Source organism: Rhopalosiphum maidis, chromosome 3 (assembly GCF_003676215.2).
Source record: "Rhopalosiphum maidis isolate BTI-1 chromosome 3, ASM367621v3, whole genome shotgun sequence".
NCBI lineage: Eukaryota > Metazoa > Arthropoda > Insecta > Hemiptera > Aphididae > Rhopalosiphum > Rhopalosiphum maidis.
Window position 1 is genome coordinate 39,789,819 of NC_040879.1, and position 26,483 is coordinate 39,816,301.

Genomic DNA, 26,483 nt, shown 5'->3' on the forward strand with positions numbered 1-26,483 from the left:
GGTTTTTTAATAAGTGATGATATTTTTGAGAGATATATGGTTAAAAAAATAATGTGGATTTTTTTATTATTCCGCCCAAATTGATAGAACAAAAGCAATAAGTGCGTTTTTATGTTAATATTACAAAACCAGATTGTTCTAAGTACGATCTAAAGTTTTTCAATTTCACATAGCACAATCGATAATTTCATTCTTTTGAACTTTTATGGAAAAATGTTAAAAACAACACTCTTTATAATAATTTCAAAGTGATGGCGAATTGCTAGTATATATACGTGTTTAAATTCAACCGTCTATGAAATTTTTTTTTATGTAAAAGTTAATTTTCTATTTTTTCCCATTTTGTTTGACCTAATTATTTTTATTTTTTTTTTATTTTCTTCCGGTTTCGGTTGTAGATATAATAATCTAAATAGTGAGAAAACTTTTAATATTTTTTCTACAGTCGTTCATTCAATTTTTAAGGTCTCCGGATTAGACTATTGTTATATAAGGTTTGATTTATGTTTCTTTTCGCGAGTCTTAAGTTTTATCAAATTTAAATAAATAAAGCATTTTTAAAAACAATATGCTATGAATATTATAATGAAATATGTAATGTCCTATCTATTTATTATATTATTTTTTAATTACACTGGTGTTTTTTCAGTTTTTTTTTCATATTAGTTAATTAAATACGATATTTAAATTTATATTAAATTGATTAAATATACATTATTTTAATTCATTTTTATTATTATTTATTCTTAAATTTACTTATTAATGTTTGGAAACTTCTAATATTATTTAATTTAATTTAACTGTAATCGTATAATAGTTATTTATTTAAAAACAAAATATAAAATGGTATTCAAAATAATAATTCTATTTCTTAATTTCGTCAGAACTTATTGGTTTGTGTGGATAGTAGGATGTGTAAGATATTATATTGAAATTCATTTTCCAGTATAATTTTAACCACTTTTAATTACGTATATTAATTTACTTTATGAAACTTTTTATTAAAACTTAAAAAAATATAAAAGTACAAACGATCTAATCATAATTATATTGAACAATTAATTAGTGTATGATATTTTATAATGTTAAATATGAATATTGAATTTTTTTAAGTCTATGTAATTCAGATTTCATTTTTTATAAAAAATACTGTGAAAATTATAAATTAAAAATAACATACCCACATAATGAATTCATTGTAATTTTAATGTTATCTCATTATTTCTAATTTTCTAAAGTTTCTTTACTAAAATACGTTGATTATGTATTTTATTTCTTTTAATTCAAAAATAGTACAATTTGCTTAAGGTTGATTTTTGAGGAAATAAACATTGAAACTTGATGTATCACAAATTTTTATATGATGTCATTATAATTTAAATCAATATATTTAGAAGTGAAAAGCATAAAAGTTAAACCCTCGCACCACTTCGATGGATAGACACAGCTATTAAATACGTTATTTAATGTGTATTATAATTAAATTATTAGTTATCGATAAATTGTAAATAAATTAAATTTTGTATTTATTAATTTAATTGTGTCCGAGAAAAAAAACGAATTTTAAATTAACTTTTAAACTGTATATAACTGATGAGCAATTGGTCAAGTTTTTATTATACCCTTGATCTATTTGGGCGAGTTTATCCCGAATTAGAATATTTGTTCAGATTTTTAAAATATTCTATTTAATCATTTTTACGATTTTAAAAGTTTACTTTTATTATAATAATCATTTGTTTTCGTTATGTGTTAGTATTTGCTAATTGATTTATCTGATCATAAAAGTATAAAATATTCGTGTAGAATAATGTATTGCTTTTTCAAACATTATTTAACAGGAGAATATTGCTTTCGCAGTTACATTTTCGTTAACGGTAATGGCATTTATATATTTTTAAGATTAACTTTGTGATATTACTTATATTTCTCAATATAGTTAAACAACAATAATTCTGTTATTTTTTAATACGTTTTTTAATTTAAATAGTAATAAATATATAAATAAATATTAATATTTTGAAAAAAAATAAATATGATTTAATTCTGTTTTCTTGAGGATAGCAAAAGTATACCATATTTGATTAAAACGTTTAAACTTAATACCTAATTTATAATAATTATAAAAATGTAGAATCTTAAGCTGTATACAGCACTATTGGTAATTTTCAAGCCCGATAAACCAAAGTGACATTTTTGCTCATTTCCGATCGAGTGACATAATAAATACTGTTATAATATCACTATGACACTTTTATCACTTTTATAATGTATATATATATATATTAAATCTACTTTGTTCAACACTCAATGAATTTAAGAATATTTTCCATTTAATCGATCAATATTATACAGATTTTATAAAAAAATAAATATAAAAACCGGTGACCCATATAGCCATATTATCAAATCCTATTTATATTTATTTTGAATAAATATAAACACAGTTCCATTATTGTTGTTTGTATTCTTTTTACTCGGTCAGATTACTACAGTGGCGGGTGGGCAATGAGTATCGATTTGCTAGCAGTTTATTTAGTTTTAAATTTTATAGTTCGTAATAATAATTAACATAATATACCTAAAATATGTACAGACGTATATTATTAACATTTTCTAATAACATGTGCGGCATATTTAATTTTATAGAAATTCATAAGCATCCTTATTCTTTTGAATAGGTACAGCAAGACTCTGAGTAGGTATCTTTTTCATATTCACTTTTGTGTACAAGTTGTCAAACAAGTTTTAAGCATATCGTGCCACAAAGCGTAAGTCTCCGTTTACCTCGAAGGCAAACAAACTGTTAAAATGTGTCTGGGTACGATCTTCGTCAGATAAGATCACTATACGAGATTGTTATTTTGTTTATTCATTGATTTTCTTTTTAACGTTTATATATTGGTTGCGTGTTCTCGGAAAATGTTTTACATAAGTGTTTAAATATAGAATATATTTTAATTCATGTATTTCAAATTCCAACAGAAAAATTATGTTATTTGTTGTTTGTACTATACGATGATATTATTATGAATTATTCTGTTAGGTATGACTGATTATACAATATAAACTGGATATAGGCACATGTCATGGATATAGATGTGGGTACAGAAAATGAAAACAAATATTATTCATGGCTAAAAATTAGGGTAATATGAAAAAAAAGTCAAGTTTAAAATAATCTTTTCAAAACTTTGGACATTAAAATTTAAAAGGATACATTTAAACATCTTAAAACTATCGATGTCACTCTAATTGGACAATATTTTAATTAAATAACTTATTTTGAATAATTTTTACTTATTTTGTAAATATAGTTTTTATAAAACTAAAAAAAAATTATTCTTACACTTATCGCGTTACCAATAATCACTAATCTATATTGTTAAATGTATAATTATAATCTATTAAAACTATTAATTTGTCGAAAACTCATTTAGATTGATTTATATTCAATAAATTGGAGAAATATTTGTTCACCGATTTAAATTAATAATGAATTACAAATCTGAGTAAAAAGGATGGTATTTGTTCTACAGTATGTATTTTATATAAAAAAAAATATATAATTATACCTATATACAGATTTTTGAATATAATTTAGTATGTATAATACTATATAGTAAAAAGATCATAATATGTGACTTTGATAATACAATTTCAATTTCTGTATTTGTATATTTGATTGAAGCTTAAATTACATTTTTATTTTACTATTATTATTGATTTCAAAACTGATTTGTAGAATTCATTGCTTATTTGAACTACATAATGCTAAAGATAGTTTTAAACTCCCATTTAAAAAAAAAGCAAAAACATTATTTGTTGACAAAAATATATTTTACGTGTTTTATTTTTTATTAAGAGTATGGTCAGTTAATATTTTATAGAAGAATTTTTTTTAAACGAGTAAAATATAATTTTTATTTTATTTAGATATTATTTTCATATTATGAAATTCACTTTTGTATTATAAGTAATATGCTTAAGTAAATTCAATATTTTAAAAACTATCTCTAACTATGTACTTAGTTATTAAATTCAAAATGTTCGCAAGATTTTATTAATTGTTGATTTTGAATTAATACTATTTAAATTTAAGAATTAATTAGTGATTACATAATTATAATATTTACATAATTTATAAATAAATTTAAATTAATGATTTAACCCTTTCCCTGCTGAATTATTGTTTCCCATTTCACAGCACTGTGCTAGGATGAAATTTTATTTTTAAATATTTTTTTTGTATTGTTTTAAGTATTATTATAGCTCAAATATTAACTATCAATAAAAAAAAAAAATTTTCTAGTAATTTTTTTAGCAGACATTAATTAATTAAGTTAGTGATTGGTTCCCAAATAGTAGAAGTTTCATATACTTAACGGGTTATTGAATAAAAATGCGATTAAGATAGCTCTTTAAATGTGTTATTTTCAGTAGTTTTATCAACTGTAAGAATAAACTATCCAACAATTGCAAACTAGTGAAATTTAACGGTGTAGAAATCCTTACCAAAATTGACTTTAGTTATTAAGTTGTCATTTTTCAAATCTAATGACTTGAAATATTCACCAATCACTTTGATTATTTGAGAAATAATATTTTGCTTTTACCATGATAAACTTAATTTTATTATGTTATATACCAGTGTCCACTGTTAAACATCTGCTGAAAATATTTTATTATTTTTTTTACAAAACAATATATTTTACTATTTTATTTCGTCTAAGATACAATAAGATTATATTTACTATCTAGTAAAATATCAGCACTTATTACAAATTTTTAAACTAAATCAAAAAATAGTTTGTGGTGAGTAAATGGCCCAGTCAACTATATAGCCACTATTCGTTCTGTTTAAAATAAAAATTTGAACTGAAATTGTAAAATTCTTATGATTTTATTATTTAACGTAATTTAAATTGAATTATATTGTATGGTAACATAATGTCAATACGCAATACCATTCTTGTCATCTTCTTTTATTATATATTCAATTGGAAAAAAATATGTCAAACTAAAGCATCTTTAAGAATAAATGTTTGAATTTCATTGATTAGCATACTATTTAAATATTATTTAATAACATAACAAAATGTATAGGTCGGTATAACAATTCTTATAATGCAAAAATAATGTGTATTGTGTACCCGGTGTATGGGATGTTCAGATTTTATATAATATTTTAACATTATTTGAATGTTATTATAATTTTATGAAAGGGAACAAATATAAATAGTACATTATACATAATATATGCTTAGTTGTTATACCTTTAAGTTATTAAACTGTGTTTATACATTTATTTACATAATATTGTATACAATGAACATTTATAGTTTCATTGAATAAACCAACCGACAAAAATGCACGTTTATTATAATTAGTTAATAATATTATAAAAAGTACAACTTCAACGATGTATAATAAAGTTATATCTATTAAATTAGTATTTTAATTCTAAGAAATGAGTTCGTAATCTCTTGTTAAATTATTAAATCAAGTTAAATATTATTCTCTTGAGCCATCAATATAGTACCCATGTTAAAAATAATATTTATTAAATATTCAAAATTATAACGAAAGAAAATTCACATGAGAAAATTTAATCATGTATACATTTTAGTAAAAAACGTGTTAGTTTTTACTCTTTACATTTTTTAATTAAAAACACTAATATAACTTTCAAAACTTCGATTTTATAAACTATCAAAGGAAAATTACAGACATAATTAAAAGGGATAAATAGTTTTTGAAAACTATAGTCTTACAAAAAGCCACATACTTCATAATTTAAATATTTTAATCCGTCGTATTAATTAAAATATGAATTTTCAATTTTATTTGTTAACTTACTATATTCTTTATTTATAAGAACTTGATACTTTTGTAATCTTTGTAATGTATTAACTTTAATAAAAAAAATATATTTATATAATATTTACAATAAAAATTAATATATATATATAAATTACTATAGTTGCAGTTTAAAAAAACTTCTGGATATTTCATACTTTTATTCTAGTATATTTGGAAGTCATTTTAATTTTGAATTTTCTTTCATGGTACGTACCCGGGAATATAATAAAGACTAAATTGGGTCCAATGCTCAATTATTACATTTTTTTTTTTATTTTCTGACTTGCGCATACAATATGCATATTGTTTATGGCGTTATGCTATAAAACACATGCTTGAGTAAGTAGACAACAAACAAGCAAATGAATGTGATATATTCCAACTGGATAATGTGAGAAAAATATTATTATCTATTACCATACTAATATTTCATAATATTTACTAAGAACTAGATGATAGATTTAAAAATATAATTATATTTATTTCTAAATAGAATATTATACCCACATGTGTAAGTTATCATTGTCTCATCACCGCATGACATACCAAAGTATACGTTTAGAATTACACATTTTACTCTGTGATTTTCAATTATTACAGATATAAGGGTGGATTTAAATTTTTATTATCAAGTGTAAAGATAAAACAAAAAGAATCTACCTAGGAGTCCTCCTCCATTTTAATATTTCATTTCAATCAAGTTATGAGCATTCTAAATTTGTAAACTTTTGTTATTAAAACTTTTATTTATTAGGCAAAATTGGCATTAAAAAATGCTTTTAAGTTGAAATTTAAATTAAGATTAGGAGGAGAATGGTCTACACCCAAACTCTCTTGGTACTCGTACATTATTTAAAATAACGTATGCACTTATATTGTAAGTTGGCGTCAAGATTGCGTATGTTATGGCTTTATATATTGTATCAAATTGTTATGAGTTTAAATTTCCACAAATAATAATTTAAGTAAACTTAATATGTATAATAATATAATATTATTTAAACAATTAAATAAAAATTGAACTTTAAACATTTCTGTTTATTAATATTGAATAGAATAATCTAGAAATTATTTTTACTGGCAAAGAAAAATTCTTTATTCATTAATCATATTATCATACCCATAACAATATAGTAACCTGTAGCAGGTATATTATGATATGAATTGTTTTATGAACATTTATAATTTATATTTTAGGTGATTTATGTAGAATGTCATGTTATTACATTTAATTCCAATATTTTCACGGAGGGTTAGTTTTGAATAGCTTTTAATTTTCATAAATATAAAACTATTTCAAAGTCCGTAAGAAATACATTTTATACTATCTATACTAAACGTTAGGCTTATAAAATATACATCTTATTCTCCTAATATTATTCAAAATTAATTTTTAAGCATATAGTTTTAATTAAAATTAGTCTTCTGTGTATGACATGTATGTAATTGGTTATGGGTGGTTTTGTGTCGTCATTTGAATGATTTATTCGGAATATGCATATGCTATATATACAAAATATATAGCACGTTTAGTCGACAGCCTGTCAAACATTCACATAGATCAAAAACTTAATTATCATATTGGTAGTTGAATATTACTCATAGTGAAATAGCATACGAATTTTTTTGTCACATCAAGTACCACCCAGTTTAAAATAACTTTAAAGACCCTTTATTCCACAAAAAATTTAAATTTCAATCAATTAAACTGTGTATTAAATTATACGTTTAAATTTATACACAAAACTCTGGTCTAAAATACGACCATTAGGAAGTTTAAAAAGCAAATCTGAGACATACTTATTTCTGAGTATTCTGTGAATTCATCAAGTTATTTCAGAAGATAGGTGTCTAAAGTTTCGATTTTCAGAAGAAAATCTTAAGTGCAAATTATTTCGTAGAAACTTTTGAAAACTTTGTTTTCCATTTATATACTAGTAGTTAACCTGAAGCATACATCAATTTGACTCTGACAGAGTTTTAAAAATTCATTATAGTAATTTTTAAATTATGGATGATGAGTGTTCGCATTTGAACGCTCATTAGTTATTTTCACAATATTTGTTTACCTTTGTAGAGCATAAGTACATTTATATAAACATATTGAATAAATTTCAACATTTTAATTACCAATGGTTATTATTAAGAATATTTATATGTATATGCGTTTAAATTTAAAATTAACTACACTTTTAATGAATAAGTCATGGCCAATTATATTTTTCCAAGACGCGCGTGTGATTTATGTTGTCACATTAAAAGAGCAATCTGCGTGGTTTGCGACTGGACGTCAAGCACATAGCGTCGTCCATCTCATCAAGTTTGAGACGACCTGTTTGAAATAGGAAATAGTCACTATATTCAACGGCGAACGAGATAAGTATGAGTATAGATAATTATATACGTACGAGAAAATATAGTATATTATATAGAAACAGAGGCAGAGCCGTGGAAAAAGTGAGCAGCAGGCAAGAAAAATAAATACATGCATCCATATATATATATACACATAAACATACAAACACACATATACATAAACATACAAACACACATACACATACATACATACATACATACATACATACATACATACATACATACATACATACATACATACATACATACATACATACATACATACATACATACATACATACATACAAACATACATACATATATACATACATACATACATACATACATACTTACATACAAACATACATACACACATATATACAAACATACATACACACATATATACATGAAAATAAAAATAAAAAAGGGAAATTATCGATTAACCGATGGAATACATTTGCAGTTTGGAGTGTTTGCGAACGAGACGAGAAGAGTGGCGTGTCGGCGAGTCATAGGATACTTATAAGTAGAAAGACAGAGTACCCGAGGTGTAGCGTGTAACGTATTATTACCATTATTATTGGACACGTCGAAGCAAACGGGCAAAACTTTATGGGACAGATTTGGTAGATAAAGCGTGGTCGGCGGGATCGAGAGAATCCTAGCGCGGCGGTGTGTGTGTTGAGAGGGTAGGTGGAAGATGGCAAACCAAACCGTGTCAGTTGGGATAAACATCGAGACTAAAGGTGCTTGGGATGATAGCGCGGGGTGAGGCAGCGGGGAAGAAGATGAGAACTATTGAGGTTAGGGTGGTCTCTACCAATGCATTCCCAGTTTGTATAGTGTGTGCGCGCGCAGAATCGCTGCGCTCGTGTGTGTGTGTGTGTGTGTGTGTGTGTGTGAGAGAGAGTGATGCTGTGGTGTGCGTTCGAAAGGGTGAGTGGGTGAGTGGAGGAAACGGAGGGGACGCCTTGTCCTTTTGACCTACATTAAAACGGCTCCCACCCACTACTACCCCTTACCCGACCCAGCGTTGTCTACCCTTTCTCGTCCACCACCATTCCTTGACACCAATCCGACCATTCGTCTCCTCCACATGTACCATTGCTGCTGCTTTTACTGCTACTGCTGCAGCTCTCCAGAACCGCCCCCACCACTACAGCAGTCATCATCCCCGTCCTCCGCACTTCCGTGTGAAATTATGTTACTGGATCACACACCATTCCACAATCGCGGGACCGCACAAATCGTTCGACGCTTGCGACTTTGGCGGGCCCCATGCCATGCCATCGTTGACATCACAAGCGGCGTAACGACAATGCTCTTCATTTTTCCCATATTATCCGACATCAAAGAGACGACGAATGGCCATTATTTTATATTTATAAACACATTAGTAGCGGGGCCCGCCGCCACAAAATATACGCACGTCGTGAACTAATAAACGTGTTTCGCAATATTTCGTTTGCGAAAAGAATAACAAACACTCGGAACTATACAAATAATAACATTTTGCCGTTTTCTTTCATTTTTAAGTAAATATTTAGCTTGTAATCACGAAACGTTGTACTAACCGCGATGTGTTGATTCAAATAACGCTGAAATATTCTTGTCGAACAGAAAATGCATGTATTGTGGGACGTATAATAATAATATGTAATCTACGTTAAGTATAGTATTTTATTACATTTACTCGTTCGCCGAACTTATAAAAATTAATTGTTTCACAAATTATTTGAATTAAATTTCAGTGTTGTTTCAATAATTTATTTTTATAGAACACATTTCATACTCGATGCCATTCGATACTTCGCACTCTAACATTTTTTAAATGTTAGTGTAACACACAGGAGCGTATTTATTTCGTTGTTCTGTGGATAATGTTAAATATAAAACATAAATTGTAGTTTAAAAAAAATTAGCTATGAGTTGATTGTTTCATGAAGATTTATTAATTTACATTTGGGAAACAACTAATGGAAATAATTTAAACTAGCACATCAATTTAAATAAGTAAATACTTTTAGGTCACTATAATATATGTCTGGGTATATTATTTTTAATTCTAAAATATATTTATTCATTACATAGGCAACACTGGAAACCCATTTAACTAACTTTTAACAACATAATATATAATATAATACACCTAATGTGTTTATAAAACCAATTTTAAATTATTCTTATATGTTCTATAGGTATACTTTTTTATAATTATTAGAGCTAGGGACTTCTAGGAATTTCCGTGTTTTTCAATAATTATTTAAAAAACATACCTAAGTAAAATTTAAAATTGTTTCATACCAATATGAGTATATATTTAAAATGTATAAGTGCATATTTTGCATATTTGACAATTATTAATGTAAAGGTGCAAGTTTTACAATTTTATAAAGGAAAACTTAATTTTAAATAGATTTTATAAACCTGAAATATTGTTATGATGATTTTATTCATATAAAATAATTATTTTAAAATGAGTGCTTGCGTGATTCAAAGATAATAAATTGGAAAAGAAAAATAATAATAAACAATTTATAATGTTGTCTATTTTGCAAATTTTATTTAGATATTAAAATAAAAAGATTTTATTCAATACTATAATTTTTTTTGTTTTTTTTTTTTTTTTTAATGCATATTTTAATAGCGTATTTAGTGGTTCTTTAGGGCATAAATGCATGCATATTTTAAGGTATTTTTAGGGCATGAAGTCCCTATTTCTAATAATTATTTTACATTGTAAGCCTCTATATAAATGTTTATATTGTTTTTGTGTTCAAAGTTTACTCTTACTTTGGTTCAGAGCAGTTCTATATTATTTTTATTTTTAGATATTTAAAGATGAGTCTCCATAGCCAAACAAAATATTACTGAAACTATACATTATAAATGACACGATTTAAATTTATTTTGTTAAATAAATATTTAAATATAATAACTATTTATTGATTAAATCGTTATATTAGAGGTATTTTCAATCAATTCGCTAAACATTTAAGTGTAAAATACATCATTATTATCTGATAAACTGCAAAGCATTTCTAGACCACAGAATCAAATAGAAAACAATATATCTAACAGACATTTTTTTATATTCATAAAAACTGTTCCGTAAAAATTACTAAAGATATTAAGAACAACAGTTGTAAATGATAATTTAATTTTTAAATTTGTAACATCCCGTGTACATAATAATAGCAAAATAGTAAAAATATTTTAAAAAGTAATTGAACAAAAAATAAGTTTTTAAAATCACATGTACAAAACAATAAACGACAATAGCGGTTAAGAATGTTTAATATATGATAAAATAAAAATATAAGTTGTGATAAGTATTTTTTTTTACTATACCATAAATTCTATCATTTAATATTACTATAACTGATAGACAAATAAACGTTTACCGCATTCAATATTTATTCAACCTCATCTTATCACCACATATTTTCAGCTCCCTCTAACTATTTTATTTATATTTTACAGCTCAATAAACACAAGAAATACACAAGTTTGTGATAACACGAATCATATTTTATAATTATTCTAGAAAATTAATTAGTCGAAACAACTAAAAATTATATAAAAAAAAATATATAATTATAGAACACTTAAATGCTTTCATTTCTACCGTCATCCCTTTTATTAAACAGGCGAACCTCACTTTTCTCATCCCACGATTTTCCACTCAACTGTTGTTGAATATTGTAGCTCCACTCGGAATCTAAGAGTAGGTATATTTCACTTTAAAAACAATGTTTTTTGGCTGTCTTATTATAATTGTATGCACCCAGACCATAAAAGTCGACATTTTTGATATTTATATTTTCTTCTTGATGTAAGAGAAGTTAATATTATCAATAAAATCTAGTGAAAATGGATTGAATTAAACCATATATTATATCGCCGTTGAAATAAGAACAATGTCGTATGATAAACTATTTCGGGTTAAACTTTGATCTCATCACCTAGCCTATTTAATTTGTTGTCGTTTATGTAGTTTAATCGTTAAACTTTAATGGAATACACGTAGTTTATGACAATATAACAGTAGGTACGTACTTTAATTTAATAGTTTAGATTACAATACATATCATTATTGAAAAATATATTAAATAGATTGGCAGTAAAAATAAGATATATAAAATACCCCTTAAAAATTATTTATCTTATAGTTTATTAAATCAACTATATAATATTATCATATCTATACTTTTACATCAATATTGAAATAGCGAATAAAGATATAAATATATATAAAAAAAAATAGATGACAACGTATTCGATTTGTTTACCTCATTTCAGGATACGGTTGAATAATAATTTATATCCTATTGATAAATCAATACATTTAAAAATAAATTCATAAAGAATTTACTTGAACTAATGATACTAACTTAGAAAAAAAATGGTCTTACAAATTTTCAATATAATAAAAAGCTTATATAATATATTTGATTCAAATATATAATGATAAGCAATATATTCAAATTTTAAAGCATGAATAATACACATTGAATATAATTGTATAAAATATTTTAAAAATACCATCACAACATTATAATATTTCCTCAGAGTAAAACTATAATATTATGTATTTTATTTAACAATATGAGAATTATAAAACAACGATCACAATTTTACATTAAATTTAGTTACATAAGATTATTTTCTTCGTAAAATAATAAACATGAATTTTAATAAATATGAATATTTATAAATACAATTATATTTAAGTAATTCTTCATATTATTTAACTGTTTATTAAAATATTATGCTAAATATTTTGAAAATCATTTTTGACGTTCTTTATAATAGTTATTTAAATTTTAATGTATTAACAGAATATTTATTGAATATTTCAGAATTTTCTATTAAAAAAAAAGAACTGAGGAGAGTGAAAAAACAATATAATATGTCCATTTTAGATTCTAACCGGAGCGATTAATATATTAGTTTTACAATTAGTTTTTTTTAAGTGTGTGTGTGTGTGTGTGTGTGTGTGTGTGTGTGTGTGTGTGTGTGTGTGTGTGTGTGTGTGTGTGTTATAAGATATTTATAAACCAGAAAAATATTTCAACTTTTAATATAGTTTAAAGTTTGATTTATGGTAGTGAATTGGATTTAATTTGTACAATATCCGGTCAAAAGTAAAATAATTGCAGTAATCATTAGGGAAAAAAAATTAAATAAAATTACGAAAATCTTTAAAATATTTATCAATTGGAAATTTATTGATATTTTAATGTCATAATGTTTAACACTGATAATTTAATAAACTTTATTTCTCATAAGTTTTTTTTTCGACAATATAAAAACAAAATATTGTATGTGTAAGTAAAATTTACTACAATCAATATTCAAACGTAATAATAACGATTCGTCTTCAAGCAGTTTTATTATTTTTCAAAAAATGTTAATCGTAGAAACTTGAAACTCTAAAATATTACTTTAGCTATAATATCTTATACACAATACAATTTTGAAAACACTGATTAATTTTAAGCAATTTACAAGAATTGAAAATGTTCTGATTTATTTTAGTTTCTTTTCCTTAGAAAAAAAATGTTATACTCTATAAAAAAAGCTTGAAAATGTATATCAAAGTACCCCATAAAATGTACTGATTGATATTCAATAATACATTATGGGCATTTATTTTGTCTTTTTATAGACATTTAAAGTCTTAATATTTACGATATTAATTATGTTGTTTTTCAAAATATATAAATTAAAGAAAATTTTGAATTATTTAGATTCATTTTAAGGTATAAAATAAATAATAATACATTAAACATATTCAGTCGTCAGGTCTATGCTGTTTAGTATTGACTTTTAGTTAATAAAAATTATATGATTTTTAGAATTTTTAAATTTACTTAAAATACTATATACTTAAATAGTTATTTAGTAATAAACTAAAATGATAAAATTGGAATGATTAGCTTTTGAATTAATTAACTTTTTTTAATAAGGACAGCAATAATGAGTTTGGAAAATTTTATTGTTTTTAGGTACATTTTTTTTTATATTTGTGTACAATCAGTCTAAAAAAATATTGACCTTCGATATACATTTTAATAATTAAGAACTACTTGTTTGAATTTTGGTTCGTATGGATACCTACACCTAAATTCTTAATAAAATTATAGCTGCTCAGAAATCTACAATACAAATTATAAATAGTAAATAAAATTGTACTGTGCAAATGACATACAAAATTATAAATAGTTATCTTTTAGAACCATATTCGTTTACAAAGATTCATCATTGAATTCAAATGTATAACTTATTCATTAAAATAAACTTCTCAATAATGAGTTACATTTGAAACATACTTATTTTAAATTATAGAGACTTATCTCTCTTTTTTAATTGTTATGAAATAATCTATATAAATACTTGAAATACTTTCAGTATCTCTAAAATGATTTTTAATAAGCAAGAAACCTATGTACATCATATTATAACTCAGAAATTAAATATTTTTTTTATTTATTCATATCTGTTATCAAAATAATAATTTAAATATTGAAAAAAAATAAATTAAAATTCGAATTATTTATCATTAAATAAAATAAACACAATTTATTCAAAAAAGGTTTCTTATTTTCATTGTGCCTTTATTCTTATATTTGTATACACTTGCTTTTAGGAAATTATTCAAAATGGTTGAATATTTTTTTGTACACATTAAATCATTCTATTTATTTATTTCATTGGTGTTTTAAACAAAATAATACATTGATAGTTGTTTTTGTTATTAACTATATTATTGAAAGGTGCGTTCAAAATAATGAAAATATTTCAACTGAAATGGTAAACACAATTATTGCCAATTTCATGAATGTTCATTAAAATTGGTTGTTTATAGAAAAAAATATGTACCTATTAATTTATTATCATTATATAGGTATGATATTAATAGAATTTAATGTTAACCAAGATAGTCCTCTCGTCAATTACTTCAGCAGGTAATTAATATTTTTTTGGGACTCAATTCAAAATGCTTACGTGTGAACTTGAAAATATATTTAATGTAAAATTAATTTATTTTAAAAGTTAAACAAAATTATTTAATATCAAAATGTTTGTGACACAGGCATAGTTCCATAACCAATCTCCTCCATTTGTTTTGTGCCATTGTCGCAATTACTGTCACACATTTTAATATTTAGCAGTGTATAATACTTCATATTAACGTGACATCTACTAGTATAAATACACTGTAGACGAAATGTCAACACTCAACACAATTATGAACTACTCTTCAAAGGTAAAATATATATGTGTTTAACACTGACATAAAGCATAATAATATAAACAATATCAGTATAGGTACTGGTAAATATAAGGTAAATGATTAACTGATGGAACTCGGATTATTATCAACTTGACAATTCGCTTTATGATTATTGCATTTTCCCACGTATACAATTTTGACGTTTGAACATAATACTATTATAGAATAATAATTTTAGCATAATTAGCATAAATTAATTCGATACCTACATTTTTAAATACGAATAAACAGACAATTTTCTGTAGATGATACAATATTTAAAAACTAACTATAAACATAATACATTTTAGGATAGTTAATGAATGTCAAACTTTTTCAAGATATGGGAAATGTGTGAATACCAAAACATTGTAATATTTATTTTAATTTTGACAACTAAAATTTGTATAATTATTTTTGGAATTTTGTAGTATTTATTTGAGAAAATTGTAAACGAAATTGAAATATACAAATATCTGTTTCGATTTTAATTATAAAACTTAATGTTACAATTACAAGAAGTCCATTAGCGCAATTATTAAGTAGTACTTACTGGTGTTTATTACCAATAAATTATTAATCAACAACAGAAAAATGAATTGCTAATAATAAAATATATTAAAAAAACAAATATAAATTAGAAAAAAATTACATTTAAAAACTATATTTTCATGAAATAAACATCGATTTGATTAAATTATATAAATATGTACTTTATTTAATTTAAATAAGGCGTTGTCATTATTTATTTTATAAAAGCTCGACAATTATTCCAAGTTTATAACAATTGTATGCAAATGTACATTAAATTATTTATTTATTTTATTTTATTATTTGTGATCGTGAGCGATGTACCTATAAAAATACAGCTGGATGTTAAAAAAAAATAATAGATTTGTTTAGTTATAACGGTAGATGGATTTATTTTGAATAAATTATTAATAATACAATAATAACTTAAGCTTCATTTTTATTGAATATTTTTTTTGTAATATTATCGATAAAATAAAATGTAAAGAGTCTTAACAACTACCCCCGCATTTTATTCTACTCTTTAGATATTTTAATTATACTGCCCTCTGGTCAGGAATCTTATAAAACAATCCCCTATTAATAACGAATTATTATTAGAAAATGTTACTTATTAAATTGTTATAAATTATAAATATGTACAAGCTAAAACTCTATGTTAATTACATACCTAACTTATTTTTGAATTGTTGATGGTTTATAATTTGTCATGTTTTGTGAGCAGAGATGTTATATTATGTATCTATAAACATGTAGTGTTAATTTGCGGTATTATATAATAGGTATTGTACCCATCATACTCTGATATAATTAATACAAATTCATTTTAAGATTTAATACAATAAAATTATACAATTATCGGTACAACAAATATTGATCTGTTTACCAAATACCAACTACCTATATTTTAAATGTATTTAATGAATTTAAAAACAAATCATTACTCACATTTTTTTTTTTAGAACATTTCAATTTTGAAAACGACGTGAACACTATTGTAAACACAGTTTTCCTCAAAATTGCTTTTCGAAAACGAAGATTTATCATTTCTCTTAAATTAAAAATAATACTATAACACTGTCTTACGTTAAGGTGAAAGAATAGAGCTTCCCTTCGCTCTTTGTATTCTACACGCGTTTTTTAGTTTTCACGTGTGAAAAGTATTATTGTGATGCTTAATACAAGACACATAAAATAAACAATTTTATTTTAATACTATAATAAAATAATACGTATCTATATAAAACTAAGTATTATATACTAAGAATGCATTTCATTTACAAAGTGATTCTTTTAACAAGGAAAAGTGAACACATCGGAAATTATTCATTTTTTTTTCTATAGTTTATTCATAAAACAATGTTAAACACACAACAATTCTTATTCGTAAGCACCTTTATGTATGTCGCGAAACTACATTTATTTTTGTTTTTTTAAACGGTTGTAAACTTTTTTAATATCAATATATATGAAACTGAATATTTTTTTTTAATGTTTATGCAAAAATACTGAATATTGAACAAATAGTTTTTTTTATTATTATTAATTAAATTCTAAAAGCATTTTGAAATGCAGTTTAGAATAAATAATACATATTACCATACCATGCTCAGCAATCTTGCAACCTGTGTACGACATTTATAAATACAATTAAATTTAATTCAAATTTACATAAAGTATATTTTAAATCATTTTTACTTTTAATGTAGGTGTTTATTATCTAATAAATATAACCAACAAAATAAATTGTTAACTCTTATATAAATGTATAAATATACATTATAATTAAATAAATAAATATAAATACATATATATATATATATTTATAATATATTGATTCCTATTGCAAATTCCAATTTACATAAAAATACAGAAAAAATACAACTACTATACATAACTATCTAATAATTTATTTAGATAAAATATTTCAAAATTTAACAAGTATATAATATTTAATAATGAGTAATTGTGTTTAAATTTATATAAATTGTACATTTATAATACATTTAATATAAAATGATTACCTCTATTAAATTGAATGATAAATTTTGCTTGATAAATATTTATATTAAATTATTAGTTAATAAATTTAATTTCAATAGTGACCCATATTTTTCAAAATATATTATTTATATAATATATATATACAGTTTATTATGGATAGGTATATGATAATTTTAAATTAAAATTACATTTGAATGCGTCAGATCATTGTAATACACCCTGACATTTATACGAATATAAAAAAAAAAAAATATTTGTGAGCAATTTTGTAATAAAAGTAAAAATAGATATTTACGGAGTATACAATTATGAAAGAAAAAGCTGATTTTCAAATACTAATTAAAGTTACGTACCAAAAATATATCAATTTATCAAATACTAATATAATTATTAATTTTAATTTTATACATTGTATATATTTTTATTATTATTTGAACAAAAGTTAAAACTACATTTCATAATATAATGTACAAGTGCAAATTAATTTATATATAATGCATTATAGGTATATAAAACAATTTTAGGTCGTTCTATTATCGATTATCAATCAAATTATATGCTATATAAATGTTTTGTAGTACATTAATCTCTTCAAAGTATTAATTACAATTTCAAAGTTTAACTATTTTGTGTAATATATATCAAAAATATCATTATTTCTATAGGTTTTCGAATTTTTTCAAGAACTATTGAAAATCGACTGACTTATTGAATTGTCTACAGTACAAGCTGTGTTCACTTTCGAATCAATCAAGGGGTTGTATAAAAACTTTTAGAGCACTTAAACTACTCCAAAAAGTATTTTTGAAACAAAAAAAAAAAAACAACAAAACATGTTTGTAAAATCCATATTTTCCATATTAAACTATACTCTTCAAAAATAACATTTTTATTATTTATATTGTGATATACGAACTCAATATGTAAAACAGTATTATGTTAATTAAATTAGTTGAAAGTTATAGGTTATAGGTGTATATAATTCAATCAATCAACTGTTCAATCATATAATTAATTTAACATGTATTTGATTGGGTTCGTGTAGAATGATACTACTGTAAATGATAATATCATTTATAATAACTTTTGTAGGTATAATCGTGTCATCCTAGAAAAAAACCCATCTTTGTCCAATTTGAATTTTTATTTATTGAACATTTTAAAATAAATATTATAACAGATGATAAATGTATGTGATCTGATTAATATTGATTAAAATATAACTTTTAGACCTTACCAAATTTTACGGTTTTGGTTTTTAGTTTTTTCATGCTTTTATTTTTAACATTTTCTTTTCTCTTCTATACAAATACAACTTTTATAATTAAAATAGCGGCTCGTATTTTTTTTTGTCTATATCAAAAACTAATCCAATACGACAGTTTTGAATTATTGCAATGTATAAGCTGGTAACACGCTTTCATAAGACTAATGATTAAAGAAAGTTATTTTTATGAAAACTGTTGAAGTAAGTATTCAACTTTGATTCTGCTATTCTTAGGATATATTAATAAAATACTATTATATTAATATATATATCTGCAAAGAGTAATCATTGTACCTACTGTATTATACATTTATTTTAAAATACAATACTTCTATTTTTTTTTTTACTTCTAAACTTTGACTCAGACACAAAAAATTGTCTGGAATTGTAAATAGGTATTATATTTGTATATCAAAAATACGTATTCCAGAATATTACGTACACTCATTATATTAATATTTATTTTCTATTTACAGAATGAAATACGTATAACTTATAAATCGCAGACTGTCAACACTGTTTGCATTAAAAATAATTTATATATAAATCTAAATCTAAAAATAAAAACTTTTTTAGTAGTTTCAAATTTTAGAGAAACATATTAAATAAATATACGTATATTATATGTATTTAAGTATATTAATATCCATACATCAATATGGACATAATCTTTTATTAAAATGTATATTTAAATATTTCTGTCGAAATTCTTTACAGTAAGAATTACTACAAATTATATAATAAAACAATTACTATTTTAATTCTTCCATCTCATAATATATAATTATTTAATTAAATACATCTATTAATACGTTAATTTGGTAATTTTTCCTATCAATGTATCATATTTAAAACTAGTAGGAACATATTTGTACAATGCAAAGACATTAAAAAAAAAATCAATACGGTTTTCCAGGCAACGCAAAAGGACCAGGTCAGTATTTAATAAAAATTATTTTCTTTACGCTACATTTGTTCAGTTTTTAAATAGATTGTGTTAATGGTTAAATAAAATTGAATATGCAGATACTACTTTTTTTGTTATATGTATAATACAATTTTATATCAATATGAAATTATTAATTAATTTAGCGTAATACGATGTCATAATATAATTTTTAGAAATATCTAGAGGATATTGACATAAGAATTGTTCCAACCAAGATTCACGGTTTAATTTAAAAGAACTTAATACTATATTATAAACTATTAAATTGTGTATTCTTTAATGCTTACGAATTTAAAATCGACTATTCAAATCTAAATTGTATAATATGTGTAAAAAAGGGTATTACATTTTTTTAAATCAATATCGTATTATATTTATTCAAAATGTTTTCAGCTACATTTTTTTCTTAAAATTCTGATTTATTATTTTTTGGAATTTTAAAAATAGCAGATGAATTACAGAATTTTAAGTTTAAAGGAATAATATAGAAAATGGAATATTAGGGGTAGGGTTACCATCAATATATTCAGCTTGTATATATTTTTAATTATTATTATATGTGATATACAATATTTTTAAAAATGATTAGGTATTGACTATCGACACCTACGTTAAATTGTGATCTGTACTAAAATTTAAAAAAATAAAAATAAAAAATTGAGAATACATACTATGAAATCAATAACACTTTATTCTTAGCCGTATTATAATTTACTAATCGACATTATTCCAAAAAGCAATAAGAAATATTTATGGACACAAATGTTCACTTAACTAAACATCTTTTGATTAAAAAGTAAAAATATATTATGAAAAATTATTACGTATTACTAAAATTGTATTACATTCTTATAAAAAAAAAATAATATTTTAAAATAATTTATTTCTGAACTTGATTATTTTAAGCTTTCCGTGAAAAATTTATTGTGAATTTTGATTATTATAACGATCTAAATACTATGGATATCATCATACTTCATCGATTAATAATAATAATAATAATAAATTTTGAATTTATAATGTATTATATTACTATTATTATGTGACTCAACAATGAAGTACGTTTTAACAGTAATTTTCTTATTATTTAATGATTAATGCGAACAGTTTTCAGACGATATATAATATATTAATCAGTCAAAAAATAACATGACAACCACAGCGTCAAATTTTGAGAAACGTAAAAATCTATTGAATGTTCAATTATACTATTATTTATACTAGATAGCAACATACTAAATAAATAGTTAGTGAACTTGTTTTTAATAAACACGATTCTATTTATTTGAAATAATGAAATTCAGAAAATCCTATCAAAAAAAAAAAGTAATTTAAAACGATGTTAAGCGAATTCCAGTTTCCGGAGTCCTACCATACGTCTTAATGGAATTGCATGTATGGCGAATCGATTATCCTCGGGTATTTGTTTGCAACCTTCATATGCAAAACCAAAACCAATACCAACAAACTAAGACATTTCACAAATAACAGCTGTATTGTAATATACGTGAATAACATTTTCAGGAACAACTATTGCTCGCTTTGAACCATTTATGTTTAATCAATATTAATATATATATATATATCGTTATATCGCCTATTACTTACTTAACATAGTTTACAGTTCAATATACTGTTTATATTGCTTATATATGTATATTTATAATACCTGTGTTTATATTTCAATTGATATCTACATTTGCAATCAGTTAATTAGTATTAAAGTGTTGTTACGTAAAACAGTATCAACATTAAAATATTGCACTTTTATTGTAGGTATAGACACTAACGAAATGCATTCATTCTTACACGTTCCTTTCCCACAGCATTATTGGCCCGAATAATTTAGGTAATTAATAACGTATACATTACAATAGACGTATTATCTTTTGGAATTAATTTTTTTAAGTGTCGTTGTTGCTAAAATTATACTGTCAAAATCAAATTCACTACATCTCACGTAGTGGATATAATTAAGTTATCTGTCAGAAAAAAAAGAATAATTATTGGACATTTCAACCCCTCTATCTTGGACAATTTGCTATACTTCCTCTTATAGAAGTTTCGCTGTACCAAACAGGACCTCATTAAAAATCATAAAATTCTTTTATATTCTAGAGTGAATTTATTTACAATAAAAAAAAGTGTACTAAAAAATACGACAACTCGTGATTGTTGTCAAGTGAATAACATAAATTGAACATATTTATTTTATAAAATGAATACAAAATATTCAGTGAATACAAATGAATGTTATGTAGATATTAAATATATTTCAGTTATTACTGTATTAAATAATTCAGCACTATATAGCTATCAAATTAATTTATTTTTAAATAAAGTTTTTTTTTTTTTTAAAAAAAAAAACATAAAGTCACTATGTTAAATTTTCGTAGAAATATATTCAGATCAATAATATCCATTAATTTGATATTGTTATGGACATTGATATTTGTATAACCTATTTTAGATATAATATTGTTATTTTTCTTTTGTGTCTGTTATTATTTAATAATATATATATATATATACGCCTAATAGGAACTATGTGAGTATTTTATAATTTACATGTATATTTTTAAATAACGAATACTTAAGAATATAGGTTAGGTAATTTTACTCTACCTAACCTAGCTAACTGTTACCTATTTTATTAATATGTTTTCATCTTAAATTGTAATAGGATGAAAACATAAATTACAATTTATAAACCTATGCCGTCAATTACAAATAAATTAATGTAATAAACATTACGATTAAGTAAAGTAGTTAACATTATTTTTCAATTATTAACCATACACTTCTTATATTGAAACAATATATATAAATTAAATAAAGGGGTCGAAAACGTTGGTTTGTTGTATTTTTCTATGTCACACGTGCGTTATAGCGACTTAGACAATTCATTATATTATATCCAACGCGTCAATAGGTCTATCAATTATTTATATATTGCCATGAAATCTACTTGAGATTAAATTATCAGATTTCCACATAAAATTGCCTCATTTTTGTTATCTTAATTCAAACTCTGATAAAAATAAAATGATACTTTACGTGGTTATTTTTTCAAATGATACCTAATTTATTTATATAATTTGATCAGTATTTCGAAATATACCAAATTAAAATGTTATAAAAAAATAAACACAAATAAGAAAAATTAGTATATTTCACATGTATTTGAATTTGTATTGAATTTTATTAAATGAGACAAATATTATAGGGAAACAGACTTGACTTACTTTGAAATTAGTTTTAAAGATAGATCGCATGAAACATAATCTAATTTAATTAGAATTCATGATAATATATACGAAGCGAAATATACTACTATAAACAAATAAGTGTTCATATTTGTAATCATTTTCTCTCACCTAAACAGTTTTTACAGTAAAATCGATTTTTATTTTTAGAGTCCAAAGATTGTACTTTATTAAATACTTTAAAAAGAATAAAAGTCGTAAACTTTTAATCGAAAGTGGTTTTTTTCATCTCAAATGGTGTAGTCTTCGGGATCACAATGCATTATAATATTAAACGTATGCGTTATAAATTCATTCACTTATTTTACTTTAAAATAAATATATTAAGGACTGGGGAACACTCATAGCTATAGTTAAAAAAGTTATCTCATTCCATTTTGGCAGGACAATAAATGAATGTACTTTACTTTAGTCACAAGCACATCACTGTTGTGGTAGTGATGTAGAAAAAAGGGAACAATATTTATTTTTTCATACTACCCATCGGAGTGACGGAATCAGAAATGGTGTCATAATAACGTAGTCCTATATTATATCATATATCTCATCCTCCCTTAGGTATACACATGAAGGTTAATATATATATATATATATATATATAATAGCACTATAACAGGTGTGTATATGTACAGACAATAAAGAAGAAAAGACAAAATCCGCAACAGTTTCATTTTTTCAAAACATTTGTTGTATGATTGTCGTAAATAAATATTCGTGAGGCCTTGAAACGAATATTCGTACCGAGCTTAGTTAAAAATCGGGTACGCGGAAAAAAAACTTTCAAATCCCATAAGACTTCCATACGCTTCAAGTGCTGATCCAAGTGCCGAGCCCCATAGTTATCAAGTTATCATATTGAACTTAACACCGATTATTATAAGATTCTGTTAATAGTTTAAATTTAAGAAAAAACATTGTTGAACTTCCTCAATTACTTTTTTTTAAGCGTGCAAAAATGTAAAATGCATACGTAATATGCCTAATCAATTTAATTTAAAATCCGTACAAAATATTATTATTTTATTTTAATTAAAAAATCGCAAAAATAATAAGCTCTAAAAAGCAACAAAGTTATGAATTTATTCGTGATAATTTTTAATTTTATTTAAAAAAATTAAAAAAACTAAGTAGGTATCTATATTGTTTTCCAGTGTCCATCATATAAAGAACTAGATATTATTGTAAATAACAATATTCTTATTATTCTTAAAAAAATATACCTATTTATATTATAATATATTAAATATTATATATCATTACATATTAATTAAAAATTAAAATAAATAAGATGATAGTGATATTTATTGTATTTGATTCCCCATTATTATAATCATTGTACGTAGCTTTTAGTTTGCTTTACATAATTTTCATTTTTATATTTTTTTTTATTTAAAAATAAATTTTTGATAGGTATTTTATTTTTTTAACATTATACAAGTATTAAAAATTTTAACTTATTTTAAATACTGAAAAACTGAAATGCTAAATATTATAAAATAAAATGTTTAGTAATTTTTAGTTTTCATAAAAAAACTATAATCGACCGAAATGGATAAAATTCTAAATCCTCCAACACTATCTTTTTAATAATTTCCAATTAAATATACAATAAATTATTTTACGTTTAGTTTTTGTATATTTGAAATGTAAATGTGAAACAAAATATATAACAAATATATGTTATAATTTAATACAAAATATTTTATTTCTGTATAATTTTGTCTATGTATGAATTCACAGAGTACCAACTTATCATTAGAAAAGGACTTAGAGCATTTTATTGTTTATATTTAATCAGAAAAGAACAAAAAAAAAAAATAATTCAGTATCTAAAAACGTTTAGAAATCTACATATTTTATAAAACAATGTATGGCATTCTGGAATATATAAAAATAAATTGAATAAATCGGAGATTTAAAAATAAATTTATTATTTTGGAATATGTAATTGTGTACACTGTATAGGTGTATACATTTAAGTTACAATAACATGATGGCGTTTTAAAGGAAAATTTGATTTTCTGTATCCTTAAATTTGCTCAACACATTTATAAAATTTAAATTATTTTTTTTTTCATATTTATAATATTATTGATATTTAACTCCAAAATAATGAATTTTAATTATCTATAGTCCTACTTCTTTTGTTAAAATATGATCATATAAATGTGAATAAAATATCAATTATAAAAAAAATATATATATAATATTTACAATAGATAAAATATAAACAAACTTTTTTTTATAGTAATAAAATATAAAATAATTTTCAATTAAAATTAAAATCTCATTTATTGTTGACCATTTTAATGCAAGCAAATTCGCGAATAAAAACCAGACAAGATAAATCCCTTTTGAAGTTTGTGGGTGAAATGGAATAGAAAAACTAAATAAGGCCTTATCCTGGGATAATCCTTTTTGAACGAGACGCATGGTCTAGCTCAGTTTTAATGTAGGTAGTAAAAAAAAGTAAAAAGATTATAATTTTTAATGAATTTATTCATTTTGATTATGAATAATAAATAATAGAGACAAAATGTGTATCATTTTATTTAGCTGAATAATTTATTTACTTATAATTTATAACTTATAAACAAGGTTAAATAATTTATCTATATACGTTTCTCTTTGTAGTTTGTAATAGTTATGATACCTTAATACGTTTTATAATTTTAAAGTATTTATTATGTTAATTAAATTGTCGTAATTTATAAACAATGTTTTATAATAATAAGTTCAGTTTAAACCGTCTTAAATAAGAAAAAAGATTGTATTAACTTAACTTTTTGACATCTAAATTCAAAATATAACAAAAAATCTATAAATATCAAAACCTATAAAATTCAACTTAATTCTTAAAAACAGATTTTTATTTTTAAATAATTAAATTTACTTTAAGAATAAATTTTAATCATATTCAAAAATAAATTTTTTATTATACTCGAATAAACCATTCCAAAACAGTAAATA

The 26,483-nt window shown here is 23.2% G+C and overlaps 1 protein-coding gene across 1 annotated transcript in view; it reads right to left on the reverse strand.

Moving 5' to 3' along the window:
• LOC113551883 overlaps positions 1 to 26,483 on the reverse strand; it is a 79,839-nt gene that overhangs the window by 22,330 nt on the left and 31,026 nt on the right. The window lies entirely within an intron of this gene.